At 47.4% G+C, this 26,186-nt stretch overlaps 1 pseudogene; it reads left to right on the top strand.

Annotated features, from left to right (window-relative positions):
• The first annotated feature begins 11,006 nt into the window (after positions 1-11,006).
• LOC143641093 (protein Atg16l2-like) lies at positions 11,007-21,810 on the top strand (annotated as a pseudogene).
• Positions 21,811-26,186: the final 4,376 nt, after the last annotated feature.

The following is a 26,186-nucleotide window of genomic DNA, read 5'->3' as shown; positions in this document are numbered from 1 at the left end:
GTTCAAACTTGGTCAAGTTATTGGACTCCCATGTATGAAAATTTTTACTAAGTAAATTTATATGAGTGCCTATTTTGGGTGAAATGAAAATAAAACTGTAAAAAAACAAAAAACTTTACCTAATTTATGCCCCTCTCTCAAACCTACAATAATAATAAGGAAAGTAACTTTTCCTTTTATCTTTCATGGAACACTCACATGGGTCCTTTGGTGTGTTGTGAGATGAACTCACTTTTCCCAACCCCTAGATGTTTTAACCCTAGATGTTTTTAACCATTTCACACCTTTAAACTATTTCATTTTTAATTCTACATTAATTAGTTATAATATTTGGTGGGCAATTAGTTAACAACATAAAAACTGTTCATTTGCCTTAAGATTGTTACCAAAATTTTTTTTAGTGTTATTTTAGTTGTTGATAGACCCTTATTTATTCATACGCAGTGCTGAGAATCAAACCCAGTGCCTCATACATGCCAGGCAAGTGTACTACCACTGAGTCACAGCCCCTGCCCAAGATTGTTACCAATTTTTTTTACAGAAATTTAAATTTGTCTGATAAAACTTCATATAGAACACATTCAGATGGCACTAAGACTGAGAAGCCAAAGCTAGGAAAATAAAAAAGCAGCTACAATGCTATTTGTGTTCTCATGTACTGAGAATAAAGCCAACCCAATCCCAAAGGTATTATTTGTGAAAACTACTTGCAAACAGCAGTCTAAACCTTTGATGTTATCATTTAGAAACATAACATAAATATCAAGCAAAAAATAAACTTGCTGGGTTTTAAGCAGTATTATGAAGTATCTCAGACATATATTTCCAGTGTCGGGACATCCAGATCTAGCTCCTTTGGATTGTACTGGTTTCCTTATTTTTTTTAATATTTATTTTTTAGTTATAATTGGGCACAATTCTTTTGTTTTATTTATTTATTTATTTTTTAATGTGGTGCTGAGGAACCAGGGCCTCACACAATGGTAGTCAAGCGCTCTACCGCTGAGCCACAACCCAAGCTCCTGGATTCCTTTTTATGGATGTATTGTGATAAAGTAACTATTCATCCTGTCCAGCACTAGACTGCAACTTCTGGATCCAAGGGTGTGTGTATTTATCAGATGTGGCCAAATTGCCCTCCCAAGAGAGCAAATAAACCAGGTTATACTCCACCAGCTACAAATGGTGGACTCCATTTCCCATACCTGCATCAACTAATTTTAAGAAAAACAGGTTGTAGCTCATTGGTAGAGTGCTTCCTCAGCACCACACAAAAATAAATAAAATAGTGGCTGAGGAGATAGCTTCGTTGGTAGAGTGCCTTGCATGCACAAGGCCCTGGATTCAATCCCCAGTGCCACAAAAATAAATAAATAAAATAAAATAAAATAAAATATAAGGTATTGTGTTCATCTGCAACTAAAAAAAAATTGAAAAGAAAAAGAAAGAAAATTATTCATTTGCCAATCTGAAGAATAAAAGATGACTTTTCTGCCCACATCCTGCATGAGGATGGAGTGCTTAACTATCGGGTGTGTGGGCTGGCTGGGAAATAAAAGCTATGAAAGTAATATTAAGAGATTAGGGGCTTAGATATTGGCTCATTGGTAGAGCATTCGCCTAGAATGTTTGAGGCCCTGGGTTTGATCTTCAGCAATAAAGGTACTGTGTCCAACTACAACTTAAAAAATAAATATTACAAAAAAAGAGAAATTAAAGACAAAGACAAGAATTATCTATTAAAAAGCAAGGGCTAGACAGGAGAATAGCCCTGATGGGTCTGATCCTAACAAAGAGAAAAACTTGCACTTGCTTTATTTATAGCTGTACAGACCAAGGGGGATAGTAAGGAGCTTCTTCAGGAAAAACAGGATAAGAATGTGGGGGAAAAACAGTTTTTTTGTTGCTTGTCAGGTTCCGCCCATCTCCCAACTGACTGCCTTGTTTGAACCTGGAGGATGATCTGGGCTTTCGCCATCCTGGGAATTTCACCCAGGAGTTCCCAGAAAAGCAGCTTCCCTGTCTTAAGGGCTCAACCAATATCCATAGCTGATACAAGGCTTCCAAAACCTTTCATTTGAATTTTAAGCTACACTTTACTAGTTAATGTGCAATTTTATTTTCTGTGGATGACTTGTTTTTCTTCTGATAAAAATCACTGTTTCTCACCCCCACACACACCAGTTCTGGAGAACAAATCAAGGCTCACTGAACTACATCCTAGTCTTTTTTGACTTTTATTTTGAGTTGCCCAAAGTGGCCCTGAATTTGCATTCCTCCTTCCTCAGCTTCCAAATAGTTGAGTACAGATTAATGCCATTGTATCTGCTCCACTGCTCATTTTTATAGTGGGTTTCTGTTTAGTTGATTTACAAAGGTTATTTATATGTTCTGGATTTTATTACTTTTATATGTATGCTGCAAGTAGTTTCTCTCCATTTTTTTTTGTCCTTGCTTGCTTTTTTTGTAGTGCTCAGAACCCAACCCAGAGCCTCACACATGCTGCAAGTATTCACTGAGTTGCACTCTAGTCCTCTCCACCTATTGCCTCCTTTTTTTTAAAAAAAAATTTTATTTATTTTTAGTTGTAGTTGTCAATACCTTTATTTTTTTTAATGTGGTGCTGAGGATCGAACCCAGCGCCCCGCGCGCGCCAGGCGAGCACACTACTGGTTGAGCCACATCCCTAGCCCTATTGCCTCTTTTTTGACTTAGTTGATTGTGCATTTCTTTGTTTTCTTTTCTTTTGAGACTGGGGATTGAACTCAGGGGCACTTGATCACTGATCCACATCCCCAGCCCTATTTTGTATTTTATTTAGAGACAGGGTCTCACTGTTGCTGAGGCTGGCTTTGAACTTGTGATCCTCCTGCCTCAGACTCCTGAGCTTCTAGGGTTATGGGCATGTACCATGGTGCCTGGCCTGCATTTCGTTTTTGAGTGAGCTGTTTTTGCTGTTGTTTTGTGGTACTCAAGATTGAACCCACTGAGCTAAGTTCCCAGCCCTTTTCATATTCTATTTTGTGACAGGGTCTTGCTAAGTTTCCCAGGCTGGCCTCAAACTTCTGATCCTCCTGCCTTAGCCTCCTCAGCCTCAGTTGCTGGGGTTATGGATGTGCACTATCTCACTGAGATGTTTTGTTTTTGTTTTTGGTTTTGGTTTTTCCTTGAGATGGGTTCTTGCTCTCTTGCCCAGGCTGGTCTCCAATGATACTATAGCCTGAGCCTCCCAAGTAGTTGGAAGTATAGGTATGTGTTATCATACTGGCCCTGAGTGAGGATTTTTAAATTGTGGTAAAATTGTCATTTTTAACTTTTTTAAAATTTTAAATTCATTTATTTATTATAATTTGTTATACATGACAGCAGAATGCATTTAAATTCATAGTACACATATAAAGAACAATTTTTCATGTCTCTGGTTGTTCACAAAGGAGTCACACAATTTGTGTCTTCATACATGTACTTAGAGTAATAATGTCCAGCTCATTCCACCATCTTTCCTACCCCCATGCCTCCTCCCTTCCCCAAATTCTTGTTTGCCCTATCTAAAGTTCCTCCATTTCTCCCTTGATCCCCCACCCCACCCCCATTATGAATCAGCATCCACATATCAGAGAAAACATTTGGCCTTTGGTTCTTTGGGATTGGCTAACCTCAATTAGCGTAATATTCTCCAACTCCATCCATTTACCGCAAATGCCATGATTTTATTCTCTTTTAATGATGAGTAATATTCCATTGTGTATATATACCACAGTTTCTTTATCCATTCATCTACTGAAGGGCATCTAGGTTGGTTCCATAGTTTAGCTATTGTGAATTGTGCTGCTAGGTCAAATGGTGGTTCCATTCAAAGTTTTCCAAGGAATCACCATACTGCTTTCCAGATGGTTGCACCAACTAGCAGTCCCACCAGCAATGTATGAGTGTGCTTTTTCCCCCACATCCTCTTCAACACTTATTGTTGTCTGTATTCTTTTTCTTTTTTTTAATATACCTTTTTTTAAATTTTTTAAAATTTATTTTTAGTTTTCAGCGGATATAACATCTTTTTGTTTGTATGTGGTGCTGAGGATCGAACCCAGGCCGCACGCCTGGCGCGCTACCACTTGAGCAACATCCCTAGCCCCAAATCTTTTTTTTTTTTAAATACTTATTTTTCAGTTTTCGGTGGACACAACATCTTTATTTTATTTTTATGTGGTGCTGAGGATGGAACCCAGGGCCTCGCATGTGCTAGACGAGCACTCTACCGCTAAGCCACAATCCCAGCCCTGTATTCTTTTTTTTTTTAATATTTATTTTTTAGTTGTAGTCGGACACAATACCTTTCTTTTTATTTATTTATTTATATGTGGTGCTGAGGATCGAACCCAGGGCCTCACGCATGTGAGGCAAGCGCTCTACTGCTGAGCCACAACCCCAGCCCTGTTGTCTGTATTCTTAATAGCTGCCATTTTGACTGGAGTGAGATGAAATCTTAGAGTAGTTTTGATTTGCATTTCTCTAATTGCTAGAGATGTTGAACATTTTTTCATATATTTGTTGATTGATTGTATATCATCTTCTGAGAAGTGTCTGTTCAGGTCCTTGGCCCATTTACTGATTGGGTTATTATTATTATTATTATTATTATTATTATTATTATTATTATTGGTGTTAAGGTTTTTGAGTTCTTTATATTACCTAGAGATTAGTGCTTTATCTACTGAGCATATGGTAAAAATTTGTTCCCATTCTGTAGGCTCTCTATTCACCTCACTGATTGTTTCTTTTGCTGAGAAGAAGCTTTTTAGTTGGAATCCATCCCAATTATTGTCTCTTGATTTTATTTCTTGCACTATAGGAGTCTTATTAAGGAAATTGGGGCCTAATCCCACATGATAGAGATTAGGGCCTACTTCTTCCTCTATTAGATGTAGGGTCTCTGGTTTAACTCCTAGGTCCTTGATCCACTTTGAGTTGAGTTTTGTGTATGGTGACAGATAGGGATTTAATTTCATTTTGTTGCTTATGGATTTCCAGTTTTCCCAGCACCATTTGTTGAAGAGGTTATCCTTTCTCTAATATGTTTTTGGCACCTTTGTCTAGTATGAGATAACTGTATTTATGTGGGTTTGTCTCTGTGTCCTCTATTCTGTACCATTGGTCTACCAGTCTATTTTGGTGCCAATACTATGCTGTTTTCATTTAAGGTTTATTAACCTTTTTTTTTTTGTTGTTGTTGTTACTGGGGAGGGAACCCAGGGGCACTTTACCAGAGAGCCACATGCTCAGCCCTTTTTATTTTTAAAATAGTTTTAAAGTTTTCTTTTTAATTTTTAAATCAGAACTTTATAATTATACATAGTAATTGGGTTCATCCCAATGAACTCATGCATGGGATTCAATTTCAGTTCACCATCCCATCCTTTTCTCTCCCCTTTTTTTTCTCCCATCCTCCTTCCCCTTCCCTGTTCCCCTTCCTCTACTCTGCTAAACTTCCTTTTGCTCATCTATTTATTTATGTTTGATTGGTTCTTTTTACTTCTACATAAAAGTGAGGTTCCCTGTGGTATATTTATATGTGCACAAAATTCATTCGGCATTGCCTCCCTTTTCTCATCCCTCCACTCTGCTTTTTGATCTAATACACTGCTGACCTTCCCTTTATCTTTATGATATCCAATCCTTTCCTCCTCATTTTCTTTATTTTACTTTAGCTTCTTCATGAGAGAAAACATTTGACCTTTGAGTTTCTGAGTTTGGCCTATTTAATTTAGCATGATGTTTTCCATTTCCATCCATTTACCAGCAAATTTCATTCTTCTTTATCTCAGTCCTTTTTATTTGAGAAAGGGTCTCTTGCTTAATTGTTGAGTCTGGTCTCAAACTTGTTATCCTCCTGGCTCAGCCTCCTGAATCGCGTGGAATTACAGGCGTGGGATTCCATACTTGGCTCAAATCCTTGCTTTTGATTCTTGTGGATATATACCTAGGAGTGGAATTGCTAGATCATATGATTCTTGTATGTTCACCCTTCTGAGAAACTTCCAAACTGTTTTCCACAGAAACGTATTACCATACATTTCTACCAGCAGTGCATGAGAGTTCCATTTTTCTCTACATACTTGCTAACACTTTTTTCCCTTATTGTATCCATCCTAGTAGGTGTAAGGTGGCATCTTGTTGTATTTTATTTGCATCTCCCAAATGACTAGTAATGTCAACATGTGCTCACTGGCCATCTGCTTATGCTGTTTGGAAAAATATCTATTCATATCTTTTCCTCATTTTTTTTAATTGGGTGTTGCTGTGTTGACTTTTAGGAGTTCTTTATGTATTCCTGATAATAGCCCTTATCCGATTATATTTGAAAATATTTTCTCCTGTTCTGAAAGATTTTCTTTCCTTCTTTCTATTTTATTTAGTATTATTTTTTTTATCTTTTAAAAAGTTTTTTAGTTGTAATTGGATACAATACCTTTATTTTATTTATTTTTATGTGCTGCTGAGGCTCAAACCCAGCACCTTGCATGTGCTAGATGAGCACTCTACCACTGAGCCACAATCCCAGCCCCTATTTTTTTTTAATTTTATTTTTTGCAATGGTGGGGATTGAACCCTGGGCTTTGAGCATGCTAGGCAAGCACTCTACCACTGAGCCACAACCTCAGCTCTGTATTTTAAGTGAATTTTATAATACATTCTGTCATATTCTAAAGATGGAAAATATTTTCAGTAGAAGCCAATCACTTCTTTATTATATAATATTCAGATATAACACAACTAGCCAGATGTGATGGCTCTTGCCTATAATCCCAGTGATTTGGGAGACCAAGGTAGAAGAATTGCAAGTTCGAGGCCAGCCTCAGCAACTCAGCAAGGCCCTGACTCAAAAAAAAAAAAATTAAAAAGGAGATGTGACTCAGTGGTTAAGTACACTGGGTTCAATCCCTGGTACAAAATAATAATAACAATAAAAACAGCTTGTTGCACCTCATAGCTGGGCTAATACACCCTCCAATGTGCATTTTCTAAGTATCTGAGAGTTAGCTAATCCTAAAATAAATTGATCACTTTCACTAACTGACCTAGGCCTCCACAGGTACTGTGTCCTTTGACTGGGCATGCCTTTTGGTGATTGTTACTACCAACCTGCAACAGAAATAGTCATGTGAAATATTCAGGCCAGGCCTGGGTTGGTGGGAGGGATGCAGATACCTGGGACTCAGGCCTTATCCCAAGAGGAATTCCATAGACCACAGCATAGTTTTCCCTGGGGAGGTGAAGAGATGTACTAGCTTGACAGGAAGTTGTTCCAAAGATCAGGCACAGCATATGCAAAGGCCACAAGGGCCCAAGGAGCCCAGTTTATTGTGATTTTAAAGCACTGTGCTGGTTTATCACTAGCCTTTACTACTTTCCAAGTTCTGTGACCCATCCCCATTAGAATTTCAACAGACCTGTCACCTCCAAGGCCCAGAAAGCTACCTGACATTGCCTAATTTCTCTTTTTGTTTCACTGAGAGGACCACCTTCTGGGCCTTCCCCAGTATTTCCCAGGGTAAGGCTGGCCCAGTGAAGCGCTCTTTTGATTCCTCACCCAAGCCTGTGTTCTGAGAGCTCTGGATAGGCCAGAGACAATTTTATCACGTTCCATGAAATCCACGATACACTGTCAAGTGTACCCACAAGAGATGTCTCTACTCCTCCAGAGGCTGCCCAAACAAGTTAACTCTTGGACCCTGATTCAGGATACTGGGCTACTGGCCAGCTCAGCCATTTACTCCATAAAACCTCAGGCAAACAAACCTCTTGTTTCTTTGGATCAAGGGGGTTTCCGAGATTAAAACAGCTGCATCCCCTTTTAATTTAATTAACTAATTTATTTTGATTTTGTTTTTGGTACTGTAGATTGAACCCAGGGTGCTGAGCAACATCCCCAATCCTTTTGAGTCAGGGTCTCCTCTTGAGACAGGATCTTTTTTTTTTTTTTATGGTGCAGAGGATTGAACCCAGGGTCTTATGCATGTGAGGCAAGCACTATACCAACTGAAATATAGCCCTAGCCCCAGAGAGTCACGGTCTTGCTAAATTGCTGAGACTGGCCTTGAACTTGGAATCCTCCTGCTTCAGCCTCCAGAATCACTGGCATTACAGTCTTGTGCCACCGCGCCCAGCTTGCATCCCTTTAATCTTAGGGACCTAAACTGTCTGTGACCAACTGGGCCCCTAAACCTTGTTCCCTTCCATAGGCAGTTCTGACTCCTGACCTAGCAGCCCTCAACCCATGGGAATTTTTATGTCGTCAAACTTCTGAGGACTGCCCCCCCCCCCCCCGCGTCCCGCCCCCGGCCGAGAATCTTTTTTTCTCTCCTCTGGCCAACTCAAAAGTCATCATCTCCGGAAAGAAGGATTTCTTCCCTTCTGTCTCTTCCTCCTCTGTGCTTCTGTCATGCTGTGGGTGCCCTGTGTCTGCGTACACCCAAGAGACCGGGTGTAACCCAGCTAGGGAGAGTCTTGGTCGCGAGGCGGCGTTCCTTCCAGGAACACTTGTCTGCCCCTGCAATGAGTTATGGCATCTGTGACACCAGCCTGGATCCCTACAGCCCAAAGCATCCTCCGGACGGAAGAAAATAAAAAGACTCTTGTTCTCTAAGCATCCTTCACTTTAGAATTGAGTCCCGGCGCGTTTGGGTCAAGGAAGAACGCTGGACTTGGCCTTGGAGGCCCCGCCTCCGGAGCGCGCCAACAGGCAAAGGGGTAGCTGACCCAGGGCCTCGATTCTGGTCCCAACTTATTACCCCTGACAGCAAGAGGAGCACCCTGTGAGGCAAAAATTTTCTGGTGGGGCCCCAGCGGCGCAGACTTGCGGCAGCTTCCCCCGAGGAGTGCGCTCAGTTCCTCCATCCCTATCAAGCCCTTGGTACGGCCGGGGATTCCCCGCCACCGCCCGACCCCGACGTCCTGGAGTCCCCGAGAGGCCCCGCCCCCGCCCCTGCAGCGCCTGCTACCGAGTGCCGCGCCCAGGGCACTGGCTGGAGACCCGGCTATAAGCGCCACATTCTGCGGCAGCTACAGCAGCGGGACCGCACGCAGAAGGCACTTTTCCTGGAGCTGGTGCCGGCCTGTGAGTGTGCCCTTGAGCATCTTAGAAAATGGCCATTGAGGAGGCTGGGCTCCCGGCCTGGGAAGAAGGTTTGGCTGTTCAAGCCGTGACCCAAGTGCTTCAGCGACTTCTGGCTTCCGAGGTCTTTCGACTTGAACCTGTCTGCCACGCCCCACTTCTGAATGGCCAGGATTCCCGTCCCTTCCAATCCAGGCTCTTCTTAGCACTCTCTTGGGCGGAGAGATCCTTGTTGATACCCCCTCAAGGCTCGGTTCAACCCCCACGAGCTGGGTTTCCTAGAACGTTTGCCCCTGAGTATTGTTTTTGCCAGGTCTCTTGTGCTTTCCTCCCTCTCAGATGGTCCCCAGGACCAGATCAAACCATTTAGTCTCTAACCCAGTGAAGGAAGGCTGAGTAGCCGCTTGTTGGTGGATCTAGGGTAACAGTGAAACTCTTCATCTCTAAGGAGAAAGCTCTGAATCTGGGCTCTGCTGCCGCCTATAGATGACTGGGACACACGAAGCTTCTCTGTGCTCAGCACACCCCAGCCTGAGGGAGAAGCAGGGGCCGCAGGATTTCAAAGGGAGCTGGGAAGTCAGATTCTTTTGGAGCTTTCTGGGCAGCTGGAGTGTGCGTTGGGGGTAGGGGTGGGGCAGTTCAGGATGGGATGAACAAGAGTGGATCTGTGTGTAGGACCATTGGTCACCTGAGATTGTATGTTTGGGGTTGGAAGTTTTAGTTTTTTTCACTAGTTCCAGCCTGCCCTGGAACTAGTGAGAAAAGTTTGGGGTTGGCCACAATCCCTGCTGCTATTTCACTGGAGCTAATCTTGGTAAGTCCCCAAGACCGAATCTGTTTCTTATCCTGGGAAATCACTCTGCAATCTTCCAGGTGCTGGGCCTTTTTCTTGATGGTCCTGAGGCTCTCCCCTACCTCCAGGCAGCCTCACTTAAGGGCTTCGATAGACAGGGAAACCTCCCAGTTTGAGGAAAGAGTCACCCCCAATCCCTTTTTGGGACTTCCAAATCTAAGGGTCTGGAGCAACCCAGAAGGCTGAAATCAGAAAGACTGAAATTCCTATTATCTCTGTGGTCTTGGGTAGTTCATGTCCCCAAGCCTCAGATTTATTCTATGTAAATTAGGCATAATGGAACCTTTTTAAGATTTGCTGGGGACCAGTGCTGTGCCTTTACTACAGCTGAGGTGGGGTTTTGTATGAGAACTAGGCTAAATCCAGGGACCTCAGTCAAGGTGACAAGCAGGGCACTGGGTGAGGGAAGGGAGCTGAGAAGCTAGGCTGGGCTTACCACCCCCCAGCCTGCTCCGTAACTGAAAAGAGGAAGTTATCGTGCATGGTGGTGGGTGTGTGTAATCCAGGGTCTAACCACCTAACCTAAGAAGGTCTGTTGGATAATTGCTCAAGGACTTTCTATTTTGACCTGGGGGAACTTGCACCAACTCTGGGGAAGTTAGGATTACTTTAGTGTGAAGTTAGAGCCCTTGAAGGGGAAGTGACTTGCTGAAGGTCATAGGCTAGTACAGCTTTTTGTTTCATCATGCTCTGGAGCCAGCCCTGTCTGGGGCAGAGGTGAATCAATCCTAGGCCCCTGGCGTCCTTCAGGACCCTCATCAGGCAGGACCCAGCCATCCTGTTGCCAGAAGTAGGGATCCTTCTGTCCCTGGGAGAACAGGTCTTCTCCTGGGTGACATGGTGGTCTATGCCAGCACTAAAAAAGGTCCTGTAGAGATGAACAAACAGCTCTCAGGCAAGGGGCACAACCCATCCACCAGTAGCTGCCTCAATCCCAGCATCCCTGGACTCTTGCAGCCTTTCTAGCTTGTATGCCGGGGGATGGCTGGAAAGTGTCTATCTCTGCCCCAACTCACCCTCTTGCACCCCCAGATAATCATCTTCTAGAAAAAGCTGAGCTGTTGGCCAAGTTCTCAGAGAAGCTTCATAAGAAGCCAAATGATGTTATTTCTGCCACCCATCAGAGCTTCTGGTAAGTATATGTATCAGTGATCATAAAAGGCTGCCTGTTTCTAGTCCCTCCTGCCCACCAGCCCCCATACTGGGTCATATTCTCCCAGCACCTCAATGGCTCCTGGCTGCTACTCAGGGGTGGTTCTGGAGAGGCAGGCCCTCTCCCAGGCCAGCTGATTTAAAATCTTCTTTCTCCTTCTTTCTCTGAATTTTTCTATCCCTTTCACCTCCTAACCCTGCACTCCTGTCTTTCCTCCTTAGCCTTTTTCCATCTCCCTGTTCTTTACCTGATGCCTACAGAAAGGATCTTGCTCCCTATTCCAAAGAGAAAGAGAGTGAAGACTAGATCAAGGAATGGGTTGGGGCCAGAGTTAGCAGGTGTTTTTTTGAGGAAGGTCCTTGGCAAGGAAACACAAGGCCAGAGCACAGGACTCATGAAAGCTCATTTCTGAGATTTGCTCTTTCCTTTTTTTCTTTTTATTTTATTTTTTTGTGGTGCTGGGGATGGAACCTAGGGCCTCTCCTATGCTAGACAAGCACTCCACCACTGACTGCTCTTCAGTCCTTGCTTTTTCCTTGAGTGGCTTTCAGGCTTCCATTTTCCTCAAGAAGAAGTTAACGGCTCTTATTTCAGGCTTTTCATGGGACACTGGGAGCCTTTGAGCATTGGGGTGAATGGAGGGGACATAAGCACCTCTCTCTGGTTGGTTGGCAGGGAGAAGTCAGGGCCTGACTCAGACCAAAGCTCACCACCAGGCACTCTGAGGGTGAATTGGCAGGAGGAGGAGGAGGAGGGGCTCTGCTTGGACTGTGGTGAGGTAAGCTGGGAAGGGATCAAGAATGGGGCAGGGCCAGGATCAAGGACTTGGGGCAGGGAGATACTGTCAAGGGAACCAGGAAGTGAGCAGAACTTCCTGTGTTTGCTGCATCCCCTAAAGTCCAGTGCTGCAAGCATTGAGTGAGCCTACTCTTCACCCCTTGTCCAGGCAACCCCAGGGCCCAGCATCAGGTGATGGTTAATATATATTTGCAGACAAACAACCAAGATTGATGTAGTCTGTAGGCAGGACTTGGCACTTCCACCTAGCATTACTGCCCTGCCTGTCCCCTGCAATGGCATCTCTTGGCTTCTATTTTACCCTACTTATTTCCTCTGATTTTCTTCTTATATCTGTAGATTTTACTTCTGAGTTCCTTCTCTGGCTCCTTTCCTTCCTCCCTTTAAATGTGGGTGTTCATTTGAGTGTGCTCATTGGCTCCCATGGCCACAGGGATTTTCTCTTTCTTTTTCTCTTCTGACTCTTGGACCTGTCTCTACCCAGCCTTCTTTTCTGCACACTGGACTCTTGCTCAGCAGAGACATCACATCTAAAATCATCTCCAGCTGTGGGTGGTACACCCTGTAATCCCATGATTCAGGAGGTTGAGGCAGGGGGATTGTGAGCTCGAGGCCAGCCTAGGAAACTTATAAGACTCTATCTCAAAATAAATAAATAAGAAGAGCTGGGGATGTAGCTCAGTGGTAGAGTACTCCTGGGTTCAACCCCTAGGGCCACAAATAAAAATAAATAAATAAATAAATAAAATAATTGAAGTCACCATCTCTTCCATAATATAGCACTTAGCACTAGGCAAGCATTAACTTAGTTAATCCTCTACATTGTAGGTACAGAGCGGGAAACTGAGGCTTAGAGAGGTGGATTCTAGATTTGAAACTCCACCCACAGAAATCTACTTTTTGTGATTTCTTCATTCTTTCAACAAATATTTATTGACAGTCACTATGTCCAAGGAACAGGGAGTGCAGCTGTGAACAGACCTGGCCCTGTGGAGTTTTCAAGGGAGGAGAGTGTGATGGGCCAGTAAACATGTGTCCAGTTACAGTAAGCCGAGTCACCTGCCCAACACAAGTGTGGGAAGGGGGCTATAGACAAATTGAGAGCCTCTCCCCCAGAGCTGATGCTGTGGTTGCAACTTGATAATGGTGTGACATTATGCCATAACATTTGTAGATTTGTATTCATCAGGATACAGCACAATTTCATCACCACCAGACATCCTTCTTGCTATCCCTTTTTAGTCACACTCACCCTTCCCCAAACATCCTTAACCACTGGTAGTAACCACTCATCTGTTTTCTACCTCTATCATTTGAATTTTTTTCCTATCATTTGAATTTTGACAAGTACCAATAAAAAAATATTGAGTGGTATAACACAACAGAAATGAAAGCAAGTGATAGGTGACGAGGATGATGATTAGGTTGCTCAGTGGTGAGAAGGATTATAAACATTGTAAATTGGACCAGCTATAAAAGTAGGGGCCCTGTCTGCATGTGCAGGGGGTCTTCCCAGTCCCTCACCCAGGGAGTTATATCAGTGCAGGTAGACAGCCTCAGTCTCGCACCTCAATCCATCCTTACCAGGGCTTGTGAGAAAGTACCAGGAACAGATGTTAGCAATAAGAGTACCCCCCTACCCCACCCCCATCCCTTCCTTGTATTTGCTGCGCCAGAGGTGCTCAGAGTCTGGCCCTCATTTTTCTCTTGCCACACTGATGGGCACTGCCTTGCCTTGGATCTGTTTCTCTCACTGACCCCTCAGCATTGAAAGAAGGGAACCAAATTTCATCTTCATGGCTGGCCCATCTCTTGGCTCTGGGGTTGAAGGAATGTGGAGTGAGGCAGGGGTAAATATGTAATGATTCTCACCCTACTTCCGGGCTTTCAGGGCAGATCCACGACTCAGTCTGGGTTCAGTACTCTCACAGTCCATTCCTGTTCTTAGCCTTGTGTGCTTCTGTATTCTGAGATCTGTGCTTGGGCAGGCCAGCAGTTGGTCAGGGATTGTAAAGAAAGCCAAATGTTGGAGAGGCAGGGAATAGAACTCACATCCCTTGAACCCTCCCTGTAGATCAACACTTTACTTGGAGCATGATGTAGTTAGGTAGCTTGAGTTCAAATATCAACTGTCACTTAGCTGTGTGACTTTGGACAAGGCATTTAACTTCTCTGTAGCAATGTTCTCATTTGTAAAATGAGGCTGGTGGGTTTACTATATGGTGTTATTATGGGGATTAAAAGAGTTAACATGTGTAGAGTGCTCAGAATAAAGCATGGCACGTGTAAATGCTAGATAATCATCTGCTATTATTTTAAATATTTTTCTTCATAATAGTTCTGGGTTGCTCTATGGAGGTAGGGTGAGGGTCATCTCATCTGTACCCCTGCCTCATTCAGCATTCCTTCAACCCTATGGAGGTAGGCACTATCATTCCCATTTTGCAGGTGAGGAAAACGAAGCTTGCTAAGGAGATTCACTTTCCAAGGGTCTCTACACCCCTAGGGTCATAGAGAAAATAAGTGGCACAACACAGCTAGAATTGAAACTCAGGAGTCAGATTTTTGAGCCTAGAGCCTCTGTTGTATCCTTATGCACGATCCTAAACTCATCTGAGCCTTGTTGGGAAGGGGCCGTGGAAGGTGGTGGCAGGCTCTGTCCCTCCAGCCTCTCCTGCCTGAGAGGGGCGTGAGGCCTGGTGAGCCTTCCAGAGGTGCCCATGACCACCTGTCTGCCCCCACAGATGGCCTACCAGGTGGTGAAGAAGAGTGCAGCCTTGGATGCCCTGCAGTCGGAGCTGGAGGAGCGGCAAAGCAGGTGAGTACCGGTAGGGTGAAAGGGATTGCGCCCTCCTCTGGCCCAGGTAGGGTTATTGCGTGGCCCCAACAGCTTCCCCCATGACCACCCTGGCTTGTGTTTGGGGGATGCGAACTGCACGGCTCTGAGGGCGAAGGCTTGGCTGGGGACGTGGCTTAACCACCTGTCTGGCCGGTGGCCATGGGTAGATCTCTCTGGGGTCTTAGGCGGGTCCCCACTGGGCGGTGATGGAAGCGTTTTGGGATGCACTGCCTGCGCTTCGGGTCCTCCAGGCTGGCGGCTGTGGAGGCCCGCGTGGCGCAGCTGCGGGAGGCGAGGGCGCAGCAGGTCAGCCTCGTAGAAGAAGCAGAATGCGGTGCAGCGGAAGGCCTACGAAGTGCTGCGCGTGCACACTGGGCACCAAGAGGCGGCTCTGCGCAAGCTCCAGGAGGAGGCGCGCGATCGGCTGGAGCAGCTCTTGCAACGCAAGGAGCGCGCCGCAGCCGAGTGCAACGAGAACGCAGCCGAGAACGGTAAGAGGGCTGGGCCCCAACCTGTTCTATGACTAGCCTCCTCAGTCTGGCCTCGCCCTTGCCTGAAAGTCAGCGGTGGGGACTGCCCCCTGGGGAGAATGGACTAAATCAGGCTCGAACCTGAAAGCAGGGGCGTTTGGTACCCCACCTTGGAATCTTCTGGCTCCTAGGATGCTTTTTCCCCCACTAGGGCCAATCAGGCGCGGGTGTCCCAGGAACTAAAGAAGGCTGCCAAACGGACTGTGAGCATCAGCGAGTAAGAGTGAGGAGGGACCGGATCTGACTCCTGTACTCTGTAGTTGCCCGACTGTGTGCCCATTTTTCCATCTTCCCCACTCCCCGACACCGGTACCCCTGAATGCATGTGGGTGGACACAGCAGCAATCCAGGGTCCACTGGATCCTTGCAGTGGATTGTAGGAGCAAGTTCATGTGCCCACCGCACATCCTCCCTCCCACTGGGACCCTTCCCCGCCCGGAATTCACATCTTCACTGTAATCAGTGCTTGGGCAGGGAGGGGCTGGCCTGTTGCTTTGGACTTCCTGAGCTTTATTCCTCTCTCCCAGGATTCCACACACTCTACATGATGGGATCAGAGAGCAGACAGAGACTCTGGCTTTGGCTATTAAGCCTGAGTCCCTGGAGAGTGAGGCTTGTGGGAAGTGGAAAAGGCCTTTCAGGTGAGGACCCAGTTGGCTGTCTCAGAATTCTGAGGCTGCCATTGTCTTCTTCTAGGACCTTGGGGCCAGCTGGTGGGTTGGGGCTAGGAGTTTGGGGAGAAGCTGGGGTACAGCCCAGGACTGGTCTGACCTACAGTGCTTGGGGTAGTTGGGGTCATTTTCACTGAACATGCACTGCTTTCTCTTCTTCCTAGGACCAGAGCTCTGGGGTGGGGTTTAAGGCTTGTGAAGGGTGTCATGAGGAGGGAACTGTGGGCAAGGCCCAGGGCTCATCTGTCCTAGGCATGTATGTATGTAAACACAGGTGTGTGCATGGGTAGGTACACACGAGGACATGGGCATATGTATACAGGAGCTTGGTTGCGAATACCTTAGTGTGTATGAACATAAGAACATATGTAGATGTTTGCTCACACTCTCAGTCCCCCCAAGTCTTGATTTACTTGTTATTGAGGCTGCTCTCTCCTGGTTCCATTTACCAGCCTGAAGGCTTTTCTCCTCAGTCTTTTCTTGTAGGTCCCTGGTGTCTAGGTCCTGGGATAGTGAAGGAACCTTGGAGAGGGACTTGAGACACTGGTCTCCAAAGTTCTTGGCAGCCCTGGTGGGCTGAGACATCCCAGTACAGTTGGGCATTTCTGAGATTACTCAACCAGCTTAGGTTTCACTGCCCCCAGCCTTGTCCCAGCCTGAGGCCACTTCATCTGCCCACTCCCATATGCCCTAGCTCAGCCTCCCAGGAGCTTTTGTTTGTGAGCATTTTCTGAGGGTGTGGGGGGGGGTTGGTAGTTCTTATCATCATGGTAGAGACTTCCATTGTCAAGTCCCTCCCTGCCTGCATTTTCCTGGGTTGGTCTGGATTACAACTCTCCTGATATTCAAGGAGTCAAGTTCTTGTTATAGGCTCTAGAGGTTATGAGTCTTCAGATCTCCAGCAAAGTATAGGGATAAAAGATTGCTGCCTATACACCTACCAGCCAGTCCCTTAGCACGTGGTTCTCGGTTCTGCCCCAGGTCTGCCTCAGCCACCTCTCTGACTCTGTCCCACTGTGTGGATGTGGTGAAGGGGCTGCTAGAGTAAGTGTGTGTATTTGTGTATGTGAAGGGGTTGGGCCTATTGGAGCCTCATGTCAGGCTTCTGGAGCCCAGGCTTGGTCTCTGTATGTGCCTCATCTGTTCATCCATATGGTGCCCACTGTCTGTGTGTATCTCTTTTGGGCCCCAGAGGCAGGAACCAGGTGTATGAACTCATTTTTTAACCCCTACTCAGCTATCTTCCAGGCTTATAAGGGATCTGTCCTTATCCAAGGTCCTCACAGGGGACCAAGATTTCCAGCCTGAGGCCAAATGGGAACTCTCACTCAATTGGAAAACTAAGGCTCAGAATGTAAGAACTCATTCAGTCACAAAGCCAAGCAGTGGCAAGGCCAATACTAACCATTAGCCCTGAAGTTTTCCTGCAACCACCAATCCTGCCCTTGTTCTGTGCTTTTCTGTGTATTCTCCACTCCATCCCGGGTAAATTGGGTTGGGGAACGGGCTGGTTGGATCCTGGGGCCATATTCTGCTACTGCCATGTCTGTTTCCTGTTGCTGCTACCTTTGGGGAGCTTGAAGCCCCCACATCAGAAGGCCTTGGTGAACATCCTCCTGACTCTACCCCTGCAGTTTCAAGAAGAGGAGAGGTCACTCAATTGGGGGTGCCCCTGAGCAGCGATACCAGAGCATCCCTGTGTGTGTGGCTGCCCGACTTCCTACTTGGGCTCAAGATGTCCTGGTAAGGGAGGAACTGGGCCACATGTGTGGGGGCCAATATGGGAGTGCAGGCCAGGCAAGCAAGACCCCCAGGACCAGCAGGAGTTTGTCTCCACAGGCCACGGTGGGAACTGCTCAGGCTCTTTACAATGGGGGCATAGACTGGAAAGGGAGATGGGAGGCTGAGAGAGTAGGTGGCCCAATGAGAGTGCTGGGAGGCAGAGTTGGGAGGCTGCTTCAGGGGACCAGGCAGAAATGAAGATATTTGCTGGGGCTAAGTTTGAAACTCAGGATTTGGGAAGAGACCTGGGGTGTGGATACCAAGCCAGCAGCAGGCTGTATGTGTGCACAGGCACATTGAGAGTGAGCCTGTGAGGGGGCACAAACAAGCATATGTGGGGAAGGCCCGGGTCACCAACCTTCCCTTTCCCCACAGGATGCCCACCTTTCTGAAGTCAATGCTGTATGTTTTGGCCCTAACAGCAGTCTCCTGGCCACTGGTGGGGCTGACTGTCTTATCCACCTCTGGAATGTGGTAGGAGGTAAGGACCCCTCCCTGCAGCCCAACCCAGTACTTTCTCTAAAGATCTACTCTCAGCTTGCTCCTGGGTGGGCCTCTTTGTGTTTGCCTCTACCTGGAACATTCCTGTGAGCAATAGCTACAGAACCCCCCTGCAGGAGCAGCACTCTGAGGATGCCTCTCCGAGGAAGGGTAGAACCCCTAGGCCTGCAAGATGGGGAGGGCTGAGTGCAGATGGGCCTCTGTTGGGGGAGGGGGAGGTCCCTTATCAGTCTTACAGAGACAGACCTTAGAGGAACAAGTCCTTGGGTTCACCAGGCCATCACCTCTTTTGGTATCACTCCACCTGCCAGAAGTCAGGAGACAAACATTGACTGTCCATCTTGTGCTAAGCTCTGCTCTACAACTGGGTTAGGGACTCAGAGCCAACCCCTGGAGGCTTCCTAGAGGAGGCAGATCTCCAGCTGGTCTGGCTTGGCTTGCTGTGTGACCTATGGACATTCCCTTCTCTCTGGTTTTCTCTAGCCCTATCTGGGAAATGCCTAGCTTCCCCCTGAGGCCCCTGCAGCCCAGGCTGTAACTGTACTCCATGATTCTGTGCTCTAACTTAAGAGAGACTCCTGTTCCCACTCTGGGTTCCAGTTCCTCTATTTTGTGAGTGACCTCATTTCACCTGTTCCTTTCCCTGCTCTCCCCCTGCCCTGCCAGGTCGTCTGGAGGCCAACCAGACCCTTGAGGGAGCTGGTGGCAGCATCACCAGTGTGGACTTCGACCCCTCGGTGAGGGGACTTTGCCCCAGTAGCATGGGATTATCTCCCCACACCCCAGTCTCTATACCAGTGGGCAGAGGCTCCCATCAGTAACAGTATCCAAAAGCTGGGTCCTTGGGCTCTTGCATATATCACTCCTGCTGGCCTGAGGCTCATTTGTCTTCCTTGATGACTTGGGCCATGGGAACCTTTAAGGCCACCCCTACCATAGTTCTCTGGACTGAAAGATGCTGCCTTTGGCCAGGCCTAGACTCAGACCTCTAACACTCCCCATCTCTCCAGGGCTCCCAGGTTTTGGCAGCTACTTACAATCAGGCTACCCAACTCTGGAAGGTGGGAGAGGCACGGTCCAAGGTGAGACCTGACTGGGAAGGCAGCCTAAGGGTCAAGGGTCCTTTTTAGGATGAGGGAGGTGCTATTATGGGGTTTTGGCCATGCCTTTGATCCAGACTTGGGATGGGGCAGGAAACACTGTCTGGACACAAGGACAAGGTGACAGCTGCCAAATTCAAGCTAACAAGACACCAGGCGGTGACTGGGAGCAGAGACCGGACAGTGAAGGAGTGGGACCTTGGCCGTGCCTACTGTGAGGCTCAGCTCCAACTCCACCTCCCATCCCCCCCTTCCCTCAGATACAAGGGAACCTACCCTGCTTTCTGGGAGTGGCTCTGGGATTCAAAGACATTTTGGGTGAAATCCTCCAAGGTCATCCTTCTCTGTGCCCCATTGGTGTTCCCTATCTGATTTCTTCATGACTTTAAGCTTTGGGTAGATGAAGAAGAGGTGGACTGAGCCCTGGGCTGGGAAGATCTGGGTTCTAGTCTTGGGAGAACACTGCCCCTTTTGGACCTCAGCATCTCTACGTGTCTACTGTGCTAGCTCCTGACAACCCTCTGAGACCCTGCGCTCTACCCCTTGGTCCCTAGGTTCCAGAACTATCAATGTCCTTTCCTATTGTAACGACGTGGTATGCGGGGACCACATCATCATTAGTGGCCACAATGACCAGAAGATCCGGTTCTGGGATAGCAGGTGACAGGCAGACTGTGGGTGGCTGGTGGACCTGGGGTCAGAGTGTTGGAGTTCTTGCTCCTTGGCAGGAAGGGTCATGGTGATTCCTTGGGGGAGTAAAGCTATGGGGCTGGCACTACCAGCTGGTATCCTCTGTTGGGCACAGCTTCATGGGGCATAGCGCCCCTGGGAAGCTGTGCCACTTTCCTTGTGACTTCTCAGTCCAGTATTGACTGCCTGGGCTTTACAACCAAGATGGACAAACAACTTTTTCCATTTTATTTCTACTTTTTTTCTGGTGCCAGAGATTGGACCCAGTGGTTCACTACCACTGAGCTACATCCCCAACCCTTCTTACTTTTTATTTTGAGACTGAGTGTTGCTAAGTTGCCCAGGCTGGGATCTTCCTGCCACAGGCTCCTGTGTAGCTGCAGTTATAGGTATGTGCCTTCATGCCTGGCTACCACGCTTCAATTAAAAAACCAAGAAATGTTTTTAGTTGTTTTTTGAACAGAAGAGCCCAGCATTGGGTGAATGGTTTACAAATGCAGAGCTGGAGCCAGTGCAGGGCCCATGTAGGCTGGTCTTGCTGGTGTGCAGGGACTGCCCTTTGAAGCCCTTCCTTCTCTCAAGTTTTTCAAGACAGACTTTTCATTGTTTTTCTTCCAGTGTTTATTTTAGTGATCCAAGGGTTTCAAGGGCTCCTTCTCAAATCAAAGTCTGACCACGTTCTTCAGTGGAGGGAGCTGGGTGGAGGGATAAGGGAGATTAGTTACTGGCAGAGACCTGCCTCTGGACTTTGTTGGTTAGGAAGGGTACCACAACTAGTCCCTTCTTTTCAGGAATGGCTTGGGGGACTGTTCCTTAGCCCTCTCTCCTCAGGGGTCTCCGCTGCACCCAGGTCATTCCTGTGCAGGGCCGGGTCACCTCCCTGAGCCTCAGCCATGACCAGCTGCACCTGCTCATCTGCTCCAGAGATAACACACTCAAGGTCATCGACCTCCGGGTCAGCAATATCCGCCAGGTGTTCAGGTACTAGCCTCTGCCTGTTGATCCTGTGGCCTTTATTGGGGCAGCTGTGTTTCTCTTTTCCTGTAAAAGTTCTCTGCCTTTCTTGACCAGGACCTGCTGAGGTACCTGACACCTTAGAGAGATGGGGCTCTCAAAGCCCCTGGTTGGGGACAGGACCGGCAGTGATCTCCATTCTGACCCCAGCCCTGTTTGTCTTTAGGGATGATGGCTTCAAATGTGGTTCTGACTGGACCAAAGCTGTGTTCAGGTGTGTCTGTGAGAGCTTTCCCATCCTCGAGTACACCCCACCTGGTCCTTGTGTGTGTCCTTACCTGAGTCACTTTCTCTTGTTCTGCTGTGGCCACTGCAGCCCTGACAGAAGCTATGCACTGGCAGGCTCCTCAAATGGAGCCCTTTACATCTGGGATGTTGACACTGGGAAACTGGAGAGCAGCCTTCAGGGCCCCCACTGGTGAGCAGACACTACCCTCCTACTAGTCCTGCCTGACACCAGGTTCTAACATCTCCCAGCCCCTGTCTCCAAACCTTCACCCCCACAGCCCTTCAAAGCACCCAGGTATCCTTCCACGTGTGTTTTATAGATACCCACTTTACAGATGAGGAAATGGGCTCACAGAGGGCCTCAAACTATCTAGGTCCAATACTGGGGGGCAGAGCCAGGCTGCAGACCTGGGTCCTGCTTCCCCTTGAACCCTACTCTCCCTCTCCTCAGTGCTGCTATCAACGCTGTGGCCTGGTGCTGCTCCGGGAGCCACGTGGTGAGCGTGGACCAGGGCAGGAAGGTTGTGCTCTGGCGCTAGGATTACACCCCCACAGCCTGGGCTGGAGAACAGCTTCCCTCTGCTTCACAGAGCTCCAGAGCCCACAGGATGGGGGTGGCCTCCAAATTTAATGGGGAAGAAGGCCCAGAAGGACTTGGTCTGTTTGTTTAAAAACAGTGTTCTTGTTTAAAAAGTCTTTTTAAAATATGTATCTCCTCACTTACTTAGGGAGGGTGACTAACAAAATTGTCTGTTTGCGTCTTTGCAGCATTTGTGGGGTACAGGGAGACCTGGGCTGGGGGCTCAGGGAAATCTGGTTTGGTCTCCTTCCTCCTCCTGCATAGAGCTGTTTTGGCAGAGCCAGCCCAGGGACGCAGGTTGCCCAGCTTAATCATGCAAACAACATGAAGAACGGCTCAGGACAGCCCAAACCAGTGCCTTTCAGAGCCATGGAAATGTAGCCTTGGGTCCAACCTGGCCCTGAGGCCAAACCAACACAGTGGGCTGAAAAGGGAGCAAGCAGCCCATGGGGTCCTGGTGGAAAGGGTCCTAACAAACAAGAGTGATATCAAAGTATTTGGTACACTGGCCCCCTTTCCTCCTCCAGAGGCAGGGCCCAGGTAGAGGAGGGCAGCTTAAGCCTGGGCCTTCATTTACCTTGGCATCAAATTTCACCCCCACAACATGCCCCAGTCCAGGCTGAACTCACAGGGCAGAACCCAGCACCCCATTTCTTTCTGTAGCCTAGGGCTTGGCACAGGTCAGTGAAGACAGAAAGGTGTTGGCCAAATGGCAAAATCTACTCATTGCTCCCAGATTGCCTACTTCTCCTGGCACGGCAGTCCTGAACTCTGGATGCCATACCCAGCTGCCTCCTGTCATCTGTGCATGTGACCTCTGCCCCTCATAGTACCAGATCCTGAGGCTGCTGTGCCTCATGCTTCTCTCCATCCCTGCTGCCACTACAGGCCACCTTCTAGACTCACTGTCTCCTCCCAGTCCCGTACTTGCCAGAGCCAGTGACTTTCTAAGTTGCCAACTCTTTGAATTTTCCCTGCTGCCTTCAGAAGAACCCCTCAGCTTGAAATCTAGCCTTTGGAAGTCACCCTGTTGGCCTGCATCTTCATTCCCTTGCTATTCTGAATGTGACTTGCATGTGCTTTTCTCTATCCAGAATGTTCTTGTCCCTCCCAGCCCACAAGTAAAATTCGTCCTTCAGGATTCCCCTACTGACAGCCCTTTCCTCATCTACCAGGCTTGGTCCTACCCTTTCTTGTTTGTTATCAGCCTCCCTCCATTATAAGCCATGGAGCTCTTGAAATAGGCCAGGATGGGAACAGAATGTTCCCTGGGATCAGGTCTGGCTCAGAGAAACCTCAGGGAATGTTTATGAAGTCATTAAGTTCTCCTATGCAGGCACTCTGTGAGTTCAATAATCTAGCTCCCCTCACCCCTGCCCCAGCCCTACCGCTCTGGTCCCTAGTGGCCATCAGGGGTCACCAGCTGTCTGGTCTCTGAGGAGTCCTTTCACCAGCCTCCCCCCCAGAGACTGATGGCTGAAAAAAACCAATGATGTCCCAGTGGCCACCATTACTAAGTACTTAACGTGTCAGCCTCCAGTGTACTTCCGGTAATTTCATTTGTTCCTCTCAACCAACTTGTGATATGGTTATCACCTATTTTACAGATGAGAAAAGATGAGGCTCAGAGGTTGAGTCAAGATCACACTTGCACACACCTGCATTGTGACTGCATTCATCATACAAATGTCAGACTTTAGGCTCCCTGGGCAGTGATGCACCGTGCCCCCCACTTCAGCCACCACAACTACCACCACTACCAGAGTGGGGGTGATTCCAGCTTTGTGTCTAACTGGGCTTCCTCCCTGCATCTTCTCTCTTCAATTCTGACCCTTAAAGCCAGGAGGGTTAGTGTCCTTCAAAGTGAGGGGGAGGCAGGAACAACGGAGAGAAGGAAACTTGCCGTTCAGATTAAGTGCCTCACTGGAAGGCACAGCTCAGCACATCACAGACTGCTCAGACAGCCCAGGAGATGACGGGACTCGCTCTCTGGGATGGCAGCCTCCCTGACCCCAGCTTCCCTGAAGGCCTTCCTTCCACTTATGGGGGCAGGCCTGATCATACACTGTGGGATGGTGTGGCCTCATGGAGTACATGTCCACCTTAAATTTCTGTGCTTCCTGGAGGAGCAGATCTGAAAGGAGAGGCAGACTGGAGGGAGAGGCCACAGATGCCCAGGGCAGGTGCTCAAAGGGGCTAATGATAAAGACCTCTCTAGGCCTTTCAGAAGTCAGTGCTCAAGTTTGTTTTTGTTTTTTTTTTTTAATATTTTCTTAGTTGTCAATGGACTTTATTTGTGGTGCTGAGAATCGAACCCATTGCCTCACACATGCTAGGCAAGTGCTCTACCACCGAGTCACAACCCCAGCCCTTTTCTTTTTATTGGTAGTGCTGGGATGGAACCTAGAGCCTCATGCAGGCCAGGCAAGTACTCTATCACTGAGCCACACCCCCAACCCTAGTGTTTGGGGTTCTAGTACTCAGGCATTTGGGTGCTGTCTGCCTGAGTTTAGGTCCCTAGTCAAACTGGAATGACCTGTACACTTGCCACGTACATGAACTGATGCCCCAAGAGAGGGCAGGAGCTTGTTCTGGGTCACACAGCAGAACTGAGGCAAATCACAGTGGCTTCCAGGCTCTATATTGCCATCTGTCAAACTTCCTGTTCCAAGGCTCTCCCCACCCCATCAGCCAGGTGACATAGCTCTTCTGTAGGCCTAAGTACCTCCAACTGCCCTGCCTAATCTGAGGCCTTAAATGACAGACACCCTTGTTCTGGTACCTACTACCCCTTGGTCATCTCCTAGCCCTGGCTCCTCTGTTTTCTTGAGACTCCCCCACCTTATGTGAGCCTGTTTGTGCAGGGGCTGAACTCCTGTGCCCAGAACATAGCCTGGTACAGTAGTTTGCTGAATGGACAGAGTAACAGAGTTGGTTTCTGAAGGAATCTTGACACAAGGTATGGACCCACTTGTGAGAATGTGTGAATATTGCTATCTTCAGACACACCACCTCTGGTTTTAGGCTTTCTCTGAAATAATATCTTCAGCTCATCTGTACATTATATTATTTGATCCTTTTGGACTTTAGGAAGTTTGCATTACCTTCTCACTCCTACCTTCAAAGATGAAGAAAATGAGGCCTAGAAAGGTGAAGGGCTGAGCCTCAGCCCCTCAGGGCAAATCTGAGATAGCTCAGGGCTTGCACACAGTCTCTTCCCCCCATTTCTTCCTGCCCCTCCCAGCAGCCAGCTGTGGTAAGTGTTTGGTACAGTGTGGAAGGGGTGTGGACCCTACTCATGGGTTCATTTCTGCAATGCTTCAGGATAAAACACTTCAGGAAGATATTCCCAGATCAGAGTTCTCAGAAACAGACATGGCATAAGGACTATGTGTGGTTTTTTTTTGGCCACTGGGACCAAGGGAAAATAGTCCAGGAACAAGATGCTCTTTGGCATTCATATGGTTCTTGGCAGATCAGTCAGGAACAAAGCAAACATAGGAAGAACCTAGGTGGAAACTCAATTGGTTGTGTCAAGTGGTGGGGTTTCAGGACAAACTTTAACTCTCTTCCTTTTAATCTAAAATTTCTATTATTTGGTTATATTTCTGTCAGGAAAAACTTTACAATGAACAAAACAAATGCAAAGGTTTCAGAGCTGCCAGATTTTGTCATAAAGCTACTTGAAGAGGGCTGGGCAGTAACTGGAACCAAAACCAAAAACTGTGGCTGGGTTCCCTCGGCAGTGACTAGTACAGCCTGAGATGTCATTACAACCTGGAGCATGACAGTTTGTGCCAGTGGATGAGTCCAATTGCTGGAATTTTCTTTTCATTTTTTTGTTATTCTAAGAAATCTTCAGCCATGGCTGAACAGTGTTGGTGGTGGAGTGGTGAGCATGCTTGCCTTCCAAGAAGCCTATCTACATGGTCTGTTCTCAGCTACGGTGACCTGCTGTGTGATATTTTTACTTGTATCTTAGAATAACTGAACTGATCCAGAATAAGAGTTGGATAAACTCTTCGAAATCACTCATTCCATTTCTTTTAAAGTTGGGGTTGCAGCAGGTTGGAGGGAGGATCACTCATTTAACAGCATCAGGGCTGAAGCCAGATGACATCACATGGTTTCTGTGTGGCTTGTGGACGTGGGCTGGGTGGTGGGGTCAGAGAGGAAGTGCTGCAAGCCATATGCTGGGAGTCTGGCTTGCCCGCATCAAGCTTGTTCCTAAGATGAAGGAGGCCTACGGTTAGCTGCGACACTGGGATGGGGCAATTAGCTGAACTTTGCCCCTGGTCACAGACTAAGCCTCCAGTGCTAACAGCCATCTCAAAT

The sequence above is a fragment of the Callospermophilus lateralis genome, unplaced genomic scaffold (genome assembly GCF_048772815.1).
Source record: "Callospermophilus lateralis isolate mCalLat2 unplaced genomic scaffold, mCalLat2.hap1 Scaffold_84, whole genome shotgun sequence".
Lineage (NCBI taxonomy): Eukaryota > Metazoa > Chordata > Mammalia > Rodentia > Sciuridae > Callospermophilus > Callospermophilus lateralis.
The sequence above is the reverse complement of the archived record's forward strand: the minus strand, read 5'-3'. Positions and strand labels throughout refer to the sequence as shown.